The sequence below is a fragment of the Ascaphus truei genome, chromosome 2, assembly GCF_040206685.1.
Source record: "Ascaphus truei isolate aAscTru1 chromosome 2, aAscTru1.hap1, whole genome shotgun sequence".
Lineage (NCBI taxonomy): Eukaryota > Metazoa > Chordata > Amphibia > Anura > Ascaphidae > Ascaphus > Ascaphus truei.
Genome location: NC_134484.1, coordinates 41499187 through 41510567, shown reverse-complemented (window position 1 = coordinate 41510567; position 11381 = coordinate 41499187).

Genomic DNA, 11381 nt, shown 5'->3' with positions numbered 1-11381 from the left:
GGTAGAGGATTTTGGCAGTAGGGATGTTGTGTTTTAAAATATTTATTGTGGGTAGCGAAGATGGGTGAAGTTGGCATTTGGCCCTTGGTAAGGTGTTTATACCTATCAGGTGGGTAGCGGGAGGGGTTAACCCCTTCATTACCTTAGCACTATTAACTGCTAAGGTAATGAAGGGGTTAAAGCCACCCACAACCCACCTGCAAGACCCAAACACCCATCAAGGGTCAAATATCACCTTCACTCAAACCTGCTACCCACAATAAACATGGTAGTTAACCCTTTTATTGCCTTAGCGGTTAGCCGCTGAGGTATTGAAGTTGCCTGTAAATGCAATTTTATTGCATGGTATTCATGCTGGGGGGTCGGTGCTGATATTAATGGGTATCAGCTCCGGAGACTCCCGGCATGAATCTGACGCAGGAAAAAAGCATTTTTTTTCTAAGTCCTTTCTCACCGCCTATCAACAGGTTCTCACCAGCCTCACACCAGCTTTTTCTGGCGTGAGGATTTTGGGAGAAACTCTCCTTTCTAGAGCCGCGATTAGCGTCGATAAGCTAATCGAGGCTACAAGAATTGCACGAGTTTCAGAACCTGCTGATAAGTGGCTTGACCAACATCTGACCCCAACCAGTTTACCCTGATATACTGTATTACCAGCCCGATGGGCATGTTCTAACCCAAGATACACTCCTGTCACAGTAATTAATTCTTCATAGGTAATCGAGGAGTCTTGTATCTCATGATTTATGATGTCAAATACCTTAGTTACATCCTAGAACACTGCAACATGTGTAAATCATCTGCCTTTTTAATGGCTGTGTCATCTACTAGTAAGTTGATGTGACGCTATGTAAGCATTGTTCGTGCTGTAATTGTATGTTATACTAGACTAAACAGAAGATTCAGGAGATTTAAGTTAATTAAATCGTTCACTGTAATGTAAAACCTAATTTCTATAGTAATCTGCGGTTTGTTTCGGTGTATTGATTAATTACAGATTGTGATACTAACTTAGATGTAGTTCATGAGTGTACAGGTAGCTGTACTGAAGCAACACATGTGTCTTTTTGAGGTGTCACAAGTTAAGACTTGCATGTTCTATAAAACTCTCCAGTTGTCCATTAAAAGTTATCACACTATGTAACACATGCACAATTGTTCAGGGCACTAAATGGTCCAATATGATTTGGAGTATATTGAATTAGCCCCAGAGTGCGATATTAAACACTTACTTGTGGTTAATAAACACACAAATCCAGCAAGCCCAGAACCCATCACATCATATATATGTTTGTGTCAAAAGGAGTGCTACTGAGCGTGGCCAAATGTATACACCAAAAGACAAATATGCCCAATGCTACATCCGATGTGATAAAATACATCGTTAAATACTTCAATGTTGATATTCTCAAGAGTAAGGGTCATTTAGTTAAACCCTTTGACCAAAGCGTTATAAGCCTGCAACCACTTCATGCCATGACCAGTATGCAGGTCCTAACACTACCTGTGGAAATTGTGTGTTTATTAATTTGACATAAATATATATGATGTGGTGGGTTCTGGGGTTAGAGATTGCTGGGATTGTGTGTTTTTTTCATTTTAATTTTCAACTGGTATCAGTTGTTTGAAGGTTAGTGGCCCTCTTTCCAGGGTTTAAGCTCACCCCAATTTTTAAGTAGCAGGTTTTTTTTCATGTTCCTGTGCAGGACAGGTCCATTGTGGCCATTCTCCCTCCACTGTAGAGGTAAATGAGCATTTTCACAGGTAGTCTTAGGACCTGCATATACTGGTCATGCTGGGAAGTGGCTGCAGGCGTATAACGCTTTGGCCAAAGGGTTTAACTAAATGGCCCTTACTCATGAGAATGCTAACATTGAAGAATGTAACTATGTATGTTGTCACATTGGATGTAGCATTGGGCATTTTTGTCTGTTGTTACTTACTTGCAATACCTATTATATTGCACTGTAGTTCCCGCTATCACTCAGCTGTCATGTCCTATGTAAGGCTACTAGTCATTATGTATTGTATTGTCTGTGACCTATGCTTTGATTCACTGCATTGCTTCAACCAATCACTCGTACAACGCCATGTGCCTGGGGCTTTACAGTTCATCTAGCTTCTCTAGTATACTTGACCAGTGTCTTAACTGTTCACCTTAATAGTTTCTCTGACCTTACTGACCTAGAGGGTATTACTTTCAGTCAACAGCAATATATTCCTGTAGGTAACAATTAATTTCTCCAAGGCCACCTTTCCCTGAATTCCTTTTTCACTCTAACTGTGCAATTGATCCAAACCATGGAATTGATTTACTAACTCTGGAATTGATCCTAACTCTGGAATTGATTTACTAACTCTGGAATTGATCCTAACTCTGGAATTGATTTACTAACTCTTGAACGTATTCATTCTAACCCTAGAATTGATTTGCTCTAACTTTGGAATTGATCCTAAGGGCTGGGACCCACTGCGCCCGGCGGCGCGGGCGGCCGCACGAGCGATCCCCACCAGCAGGGGAATCCTCCCGGGCCGGTCCCAGTCCCCCGTGGCTGCACAGCTCACTACACGCTGTGACGCGTCACAAGAGAATTGTAATCCCAAGCGGCGACGCGTCACGTGGTGTGGCTGTGAGCCAATGAGGAGGGGAGGCTTCGGGGAGCGGGGAGGAGAGGGAAAGCAGCAGCAGCAGCACCAAGGGAGCCCCCCTCCTCCCTCCCATAGACTCTCTCCTCATAGTCTGCAGTGTAAGCAGATGTGGGGGGGGGGGGAACCCCTGGCAATGAGGAGGAGAGGAGGAGGAGGGGAGGCTTCGGGGAGCAGGGAGGCTGCGGGGAGCGGGACACATGTGTAGCCAGGTACCCTCCGGTCCCCCCGTGCTTCAGGTTTCCCCCCCCTCTCCTTACCATCAGAGATGTGCGGCAGGGTGACGGAGTCGCGGGCGGTTCCCTTCGCAGGGCGCCGCCATGTTGGTGTATGCGCGCGCACGCGCAGCGAGGTTGCGCATGAGCAAGGCAACTCCGCAGCGGCCATTTCAGGGGGCGCACGAGTGCAAGCTGCAGAGCAGCAGCCATTAGAGGGAGAGCATGAGGCTCCCTATGTAATGGCTGCAGATAGAACTACAATCCCCATGATGCTAAGGGGCAGTGACACCACCTGACACCAGGGAGCCAGTAGGGCTGCAGGATTCTGCTGTATAGCAGGAAAGACTATTGCATGCTGGAACAGGAAGCAGTCAGTGAAGACCAGGAGCCTGAAGCTGCAGGTTAGATCCAAAGAGCAGTGCTCCAAGGATTAGGCCAGAAGTTAAACCCCAGGGCCCAGTTAATTCCCTGAGTCACTGTAGAGAAGTAACTGTATTGTGTAGGGAACTGCCTTAAGACAGGGACTCCTTCACTGTACTCCTAGTGAGAAAAAGGTTGCAGGACAGAGTCTGACTGTCAGCCCAGTGTGTAGCAGGAAGAGACTCTGATTGCATAACAGAGACTGTTTGCAAAGGGATAATCCGGCTGGGAATCCCTCCCCTATGGAGTCAGCGTGTGCCTTCATTTCTGCAGAGAGCAGTGCAGTGCTACGTGGGATCACGTTGCGGTATTGCAGACTCCTCAAGGATTCTCCTGGTTAGGACAATAACCAGGAAGGTATTATATTAAAGTGCACCAACGGGCCCCAACACAGGGAAGCGTTGTCCCTCACACACACTCCAATCTATAGCTGGTGGACACTAAGAGGTTAAGTGCCCTGGCACATTGGTACACCAAGTACTAGGGTGATATAAAGACTGACACTAAAGTGGTGCAACCATTTATATGTGTGGGGTGATATGATGATATTCATGCAGGGGAATGTCATGCTGTTTATGTATGAAACGTTATGCAAAGATTATTATTATTATGCTAAGTAAATACTGTTTTATCCAACTGCATGTGGTTACTGTATATGTTGGTTCTGATAAGGGAACACTCCCATCAAGTTGGGATCCCTCATCAGTGGAGGCGCTGCACCCAGTGTAAGTATACCCCAGGCTCCCAGTGGCTCAGGCCTCTTGTTAGCCTCACAGGTGACAGCATCAGTAGTTACCGTACCCCAGGGGTACAAGGGCTACATTTGGAGGCGCTGCTGAGATTCAGACCTGGGGTGCCCGAACTCAATAAAAATGTCGTTAGGTTACACTTTAACTTCCCGCCAAGAGGTATACACGTGGGCGGTAAAAAGGCAAGTCCCTCCCTCACAAACCCTTGCTGTAGGCAAGTTCCCGCCAATGCCTCATCCTATGAACTATGTTTAATCCTAATGCAGTATCCAGGCTTTGAAGATGCCAGAATCTTGGGTCGCCGCTCCGACCCAGACGGGTCATGGTGCAGCGTACTAATCACTGGGGGATGTGAATTGGCGCCAGAGCAAGGCCCATCCAACTTGCGGTTCCCCGGGGCCCTCAGCTCAGGGTGTAATGTTATATATCCGGAAATGCCGATAAAACTCGAACCCTGTAGCCCCAGTACAGACTTGCTAGAGACTAGTATGGGCATGTGCCTGTCCCCACCCAAAAGTATATGCGGGGATGAGGCCAGTGCATTATCCTGTGCTAATTGTCGCTCAAGCAGGCGGAGCTCCAGCCCCAACCTCAGCCCCAGTAGAATGGGAGAAATCCAATTACTAGCCCAGGCCATGCAACAACTGGGTGGGCCCAAGCATGAATCCCCTCCCCCGCAGCCATACCGCAAGTTAAAGCTCTTCTCAGGGGTAAAACCTACCCCCACCGGTGAAGAGGCTTTTGATGTTTGGAAGGAATATGCTTCACAGGTACTGGAAGAGTGGACCTGTCCTGATGACGTGAAAAGACAACGAATCATGGAGTGCCTGCGCCCGCCTGCGTCCACTACCATCAAGATGTATAAAGATCAGCATACTGAGGTTACCGCACATCAGATGATGGAGTCTCTTACCCGGGCATACGGTAAGGAAGATGATGTGAGTGAGTTATGGACTAAGTATTACAATCTCCGCCAGAAGGAGGGGGAAGACCTATCAGAGTTCATACAACGGATCCAATTGCTCTTGTGGGATCTACGTTCCCGCCAAGTCATCAAGGCCTCAGAAGTGAATGAGTATAGGCGCACTCAATTCCTGCGGGGAGCCATACCCACTCACCATATCGTAATAATGATCAGATGCGCGCTACGGAAGGGGGACCCCCCTACTCTAGAAGCCCTACTGGACGAGGTGAAGAGTCATGAGGCCTATACTAGGTTGCATATGCCCAAGAAGGCCAAAGACCCTCGCAAGGATGAGACCAAGGAAGCAACAGTGCCCAAAGCAAAGGGAAGCAAGAGCGGTAAGGATACAGCCACCCCGGAGGTGCGGAAGGCAATCTCGTCCTTATCAACCGTACCCGAGGATGTTGCCGAAGAGTCGGGGAGGCCTCCCATAGAGGAGATGCCCCAACCAGATGCCTACTGCCGAGTAGGGCCCACCGCTATAATAAGAGTCGTCGTGGAGGTGATCTACTCTTCAGCACTTCTGGACACTGGGTCACAAGTGACCATCATCTAACGTCCATTCTACGACCAGCATCTCAGCCATCTTCCTTTGCAGTCAGCCAAAAAGATGAAGTTGTGGGGACTGAGTAAAGATGATTACCCCATAGACGGAATAGTGGCGGTCAAGCTGGATATCTTGCAGTTGAACACTAACAAGTCACATCCCATGCTGGTGGAAGCCTTGGTCTGCCCGGAGGCTCGAACATCCCAGTGCCCCCATCAAATTGGGCACGAATGCCGATATAGTAAGGTCGGTGATTCGCTCATTCCTGCAGGAAGCCGGCGAGCTACCATAGTCATCCATGAATATAGCCCCTGGCCTACGGGAAGAATGCTATAGGGTGGCGTATGAAGAAGAGTATGGTGAAATCTTTAATCGAGAGCGAGGGTTATTGGAGATTCCACCAGGGGGAGTGAGGCGTGAGTTATCCAACTGCATGTGGTTACTGTATATGTTGGTTCTGATAAGGGAACACTCCCACCACGTTGGGATCCCTCATCAGTGGAGGCGCTGCACCCAGTGTAAGTATACCCCAGGCTCCCAGTGGCGGAGGCTCATGCCTTTTGTTAGCCTCACAGGTGACAGCAGCAACAGTAGTTACCGTACCCCAGGGGTAAAAGGGCTACACATGTATTTACTACTGCCTGTCCTCACACTCATTTACATGCAGGGCCTGGGGGATGGGACCCGGCTTCAGGGCAAACTAAGGGGGGAGAGGAGGGGCGGTGGACAGGACGGGACTTTACAGCACCCGATTAAACTGGAGATATGTCAATGTTATATTCCACTCCAGCACACGGCCACACGTCATGGCCGAGCCCCCCCTCGTCATGGCCCTGCCCACCCGACCCATTTGGTCACGCCTCCCGCTCCGAAAAAAGTTTCCTGCAGACCGCAGATCGCGGTGCAGTGAGTTGCACGCGCCGCCGGCAAGCAAGACAGCCGTGCGAACGCGTGCAACGGGGCTTTAGCCTAACTCTGCAATTGACCATTCTTTCTATAGCACAGATCCACAATAGGGTGCTAATCTTTAGCACACATTCAAATGAATGACTTGAATTTTCAATGTGATGATTGCCTACCTTCATCAGTAATTCCATCCAAATACAGGCAGTCCTCGGTAATCCGACACAACGTGTTACTCAAAATGGCGTCGGATAGCGAAGCGTTGTAAAGCGAATCACATTTTCCCATAGGAACACTGTTTAAATCAAACGTTCCGTTCCTAAAGGCATTTTTAATGCTAAAAAACACAAAATATTTTACTCAAGCCATAAGATTATGCTGCACACACATACATTATGATGTAAAGATTATATTTATTGAATCCAGAACTGTATAATAAAACTGTTAGACATGTTTAAAGGCATAAATACCCCACTAAACCTTCACACAGACTGATCTGGACGGTTTCCCTGACTGCAGCTTTCTGATTGACATAATGTTGCAACTTTGCAAAGCGTCGTAAGAGCGTCGGATAAGCCATTTTAGCGTCGTAAAACCGGCCATAGAGATACATTGGACAGCGTCGGATAAGCCATTTGTCGTAAAACGAAGCGTCGTAAAACGAGGATTAACTGTATTACTTATTACTAAGAGTGGAGTTGACAAAGATTGTCAGTTTGCATATTGATTTCCTAAATAATTGAAAATGGTGCTCTTCATACATACTCTTTAAAGGAGCTTTACCTCTTAAAAAATAATTATTTCCCCCTCTAGGCAGCGACAAATAAAAATATCACTAGTGAGCACATTCACATGTCTCAGACACATCTGCAACCCAATTTTCACAATTACCTCCCAGCAAACAATGTTCCACTGCAGCTAAGGAGTCTGGGACATTACATACAAATGAGCACCTTTTGCTTCAAATCCATTTTAACATGGACATCTATAAACTTATGCCTGCTGCATTACACAGCTTTTCAGCATAATCAGTACACCTATTCACAGACCTTTTGGGTCTCAGCAGTGTTAGAATGGTTACAGTGGCTTTGCAGTTTGAAGTTGGGATAGGTGTCAACTACACGTTATATAAGTTATGGTGGGTAAAAAATGACAAAACCCCTCCCCCGCTCCCTGAGACCCTCATCCCCTTCCTGATGTCGGCTTGTCACCAAATGAGAGGAACTTCCGAGGACATCGCCCACAGGACCCACCAGATGCCTGGTCTCCATTATCCGGTCCAGCGGAGCGCTATCCATGACCCCCTCCTGCGAGGGAACCCTCTCCATGTTCTGCCTGCAGAGAACAAGGCCACCGGCATGTGGACTGTCCACAGATGGATTGTTCCTTCAGCAGGACCGTCGCCTCGGCCTTCACTGGAGAAAATTACAAGCCCTGCCTACTTGGGGGAAAAAACGTCCAGGCCCTTGTAGATTCGGGCTCTGGGAAAACTCTGGTCTTCCAGGAACTGTTACCACCTAACGTGTGTTCTTTTGACTCTCCATGGAGTATAGAATGTATACACGGCGATGTAAAACGGTATCCGAAGGCCAAAATCCGGCTACAGGTAAAAGGTCAGGAAGGCCTACCTCGAAGTAGGAGTCGCTCTTTGGCTCCCTGCCCCTGTTGTGCTCGGCCGGGACTGGCCTTTCTTTTCGGACCTAATGGCTCCAGTCTCTCACGAGGAGCCTATTCTATGGCTCAGGAGAACCCTGGCAAACTGTTCCCCTTCTCGGCAGACCTTTTTCCCAGTAGACACCGGGTTCCAAAGACTCGGAAGCAAAGACGCTTGGACAAACAGCACTGGTTGCAGAAATCTGGGTCTCAAGGTGACCATTCTAGTAGCCAGAAGTCACAAGTGATGGCTGGGGATGGCCAGAGGGACGGGGATATGGGCCCTGGAGATTTACCAGACCTATACCTCCCTGATTTTCGCCAGAGGTAAAGGGAATACCCAGTCCTTGCTAGACAGTATGATAAGATGGTAAAAATTGATGAGCAGATATTAAATGCACAGGGGGTGATAGTATTCCCCCATTTTGAATTATCAAATGATATCCTGTATAGGGTGAATAGGCAGACACAAACAGCGGAGGTCACCAGACAGATATTGGTTCCCAAGGCGTTTGTTAAAATCTGTGTTAACTCTAGCCCATACTGTCCCTTGGGGTGGCCACCTTGGCAGGGATAAAACATTGGACCGTATTTCGTCCCGATTCTATTGGCAGGGATGCATAGTGATATTGCTAAGTTATGTGCGGCATGTCCGGAGTGCCAGCTAACTAGTCCGAAGGGACAAAAACCAGCCCCTTTGGTTCCTCTACCCTTGGTGTCAGTTCCCTTTGAGAGGATTGGGGTAGACTTGGTAGGACCTCTAGAACCTTCTGCGAAAGGACACAGGTTTATTCTTGTAATAGTTGACTATGCAACAAGATATCCTGAGGCATTCCCCCTGAGAACAGCAACGGCGAAGCAAGTAGCCAACAAGTTGTTGGAGCTGTTCTCACGGGTTGGACTTCCCCAGGTTATGTTGACAGACCAAGGTACAAATTTTATGGCTAAACTGATGCAGGATGTCCTAAAATTACTAGAGGTCAAGTCTGTTCGGACATCGGTCTACCATCCACAGACTGACGAATTGGTGGAAAGATTTAACCGAACTCTAAAAGGGATGCTGAGGAAATATGTAGATTCAGAGAAGAGAGCCTGAGATGAACTTCTCCCTTTTCTGCTGTTTGCAGTGCGGGAAGTTCCCCAGGCCTCCACGGGATTCTCTCCATTTGAACTGCTGTATGGCCGCCAACCCCGGGGTATCCTAGACCTCCTAAAGGAGTCCTGGGAGGAACAGCGGTCCCCTTCTAAGAATACCCTGCAATATGTATTGGACCTTAGGAAGCGCCTAGATGTGGTGGGGCATTTTGCTAGGGAGAATCTTAGATTAGCCCAGGACAGTCAGGAGAGACATTACAATCAAAATGCTCGTATGAGAGTGTTTCACCCAGGAGATCAGGTGATTTTGTTGTTACCCAGTTGTGAGAACAAACTCCTAGCCAAAAGGCAGGGCCCATTCGAAGTACTCCGCCGCACGGGTGATGTGGATTACGAGATCGCTCAACCAGGGTCTAGGAAGGGTAAACAAATTTACCATGTGAACTTGCTGAAACCCTGGAAGATGCAGCGATCTCTATTCATCCACCCGGTGGAGGAGGAAATGGACTTGGGTCCTCAGCCCCCACGGGAGAACATCGTGGGTGATGATAAAATCCCAATGGGTAGACGGTTGTCCTCTGAACAAAAAGGGGACTTGTTAGAAATAATTACACAATTCCATGATGTTTTTTCTGATTTGCCAGGGCAAACTAATTTAATTTCACATGTGATCGAGACAGCACCTGGGGTAAAAGTACGTTCCTGTCCTTATAGGTTGCCTGAAAGTCGTAGGGAAATGTTACACTTAGGAGTGATTGAGGAATCATGCAGTGGGTGGTGTAGTCCACTAGTTATGGTCCCAAAACCCGATGGGAAGGTAAGATTTTGTGTAGACCTCCGAAAGGTCAATGCGGTATCCAAGTTTGACGCATATCCGATGCCAAGGGTGGACGAGTTAATTGACGCTCTTGGTAACGCGGAATATATATTCACGCTGGACTTAACAAAAGGATACTGGCAAATACCTTTAGAGGAAAAGTCCAAGTGCAAAACAGCCTTTGCCACTCCCATGGGTTTATACCAGTTTGTGACAATGCCATTTGGACTGCATGGAGCCCCAGCCACATTTCAGAGACTCATGGATAAGGTGCTGAGACCCCATAATGCTTATGCCGCAGCCTACCTAGATGACATTGTCATTTATAGTAAACACTGGCGGGCCCATCTAAATAGGCTGAAAGTGGTCCTCAAATCTCTAAGAGAGGCAGGGCTCACAGCCAACCCTAAGAAATGTGCCTTAGGTAAGGCAGAAACCAAATAATTAGGGTATGCAGTGGGAGGTGGAAAAGTAAGGACACTAGCCGACAAGGTAGTTGCCCTGAAAGAATTTCCAACCCCCCCCCAAACAAAAACGCAGGTACGCTCTCTGCTGGGTTTAGCAGGGTACTATTGGCGGTTCATCCCCAACTACTTGGAAGTTGCAGCCCCATTAATGGACCTCACAAAAAAGTGTGCCCCTACACAAGTGGTATGGTCAAGGGAGTATCAGAGAGCCTTTGAGGACATAAAAAGGTGTCTATCAGACGGTCCCGTCCTTAGAAGCCCAGACTTCAACAGGCCTTTTGCAGTGCAAACCGATGCATCAGAGATAGGGCTAGGGGCAGTGTTGTCACAACAGTTTGAGGGAGTGGAACATCCTATCCTTTTTCTGAGTAGGAAATTGTTCCCGAGGGAAAAAAACTACTCACGGATTGAGAAGGAGTGCCTCGCAGTAAAGTGGGCAATCGAGGCATTACCTGGCAGGAGTCCATTTTACTCTGGTGACGGACCATGCTCCTTTGAAGTGGTTAAATAGTATGAAGGACTCCAATGCTAGATTGACCAGGTGGTATATGGCCCTCCAACCCTTCTCATTTGAGATTCAGCACAGGCCCGGAAAAGAAAATGCAAATGCTGACTTCTTTTCTAGAGAAGGGGTGGATGGTCGGGCTTCAGCCGTGCGTGGCACCACCCACACAGTAACAGGGGAGGAATGTGACAGGGTGAATGAACGTCACCAGCCATACACCTGGCAAACCTATGTTTAGGCTTGCAGTGCAGCAGTGACGAGGTTAAGTTTCAGTTGAGAATGGCTGCTTAATTAGTCTGACCCCAGCTGCATAATCAAGGTGTTTTAAAACCCCCAGGCTGTACACACATGCAATCTAGCTCGTCAAAAGACAGGACTGAAATACTGAAGAGATTAC